Genomic DNA, 546 nt, shown 5'->3' with positions numbered 1-546 from the left:
GTATCAGGGTGTCCCGGAGGTGCACAGGACCTTCTAAGAGAAGTTATTTGTCTTGCGTATTGTTTTACGCTGGAGATGCTGCAAGGAGGCTGCTGAAGATTGGCTCTCCAGAGCTCGTTCAGTGCTCCCTCTCAGTGAGCGTAGCCTAGTCAGTTTCCGGATAAATACCAAAACAAGCCCAGGCAGTAAGTTTCTCAACTTCCCCATTCAGTGGCATTGCTTGTAGCTTTTAATGGTTCTTGTCATAACAAGCTAGCATAGAGTTCAGGAGAAAGGGTATTCTACGACAATTTCGTATAGAGTGGAGCATAGTTAAGCACATACATTACAAGTTTTTCCTTACCAGAAAAATGACATCAGGAAAAGAAGTATTATAAAAATTTACTGTTAAGTCAAGGTTTCTTCAGTCTTGGTTATCCTCTCATTAGTACCAGTACCAGTATTTTGGTACGATGACCTAACCTTAACTGGAGTTGGCACTTACCCCTTCAAAAACACCTTCATCGTATGTAAAGAAGTAAAACAGGTGCTGAGGTTTCACTGAAT

This window comes from Pseudopodoces humilis, chromosome 8 (assembly GCF_049639895.1).
Source record: "Pseudopodoces humilis isolate 2021_Gansu_Grassland_sample_001 chromosome 8, ASM4963989v1, whole genome shotgun sequence".
In the NCBI taxonomy this organism is placed as follows: Eukaryota; Metazoa; Chordata; class Aves; order Passeriformes; family Paridae; genus Pseudopodoces; species Pseudopodoces humilis.
This window is presented reverse-complemented; position numbering follows the sequence as displayed.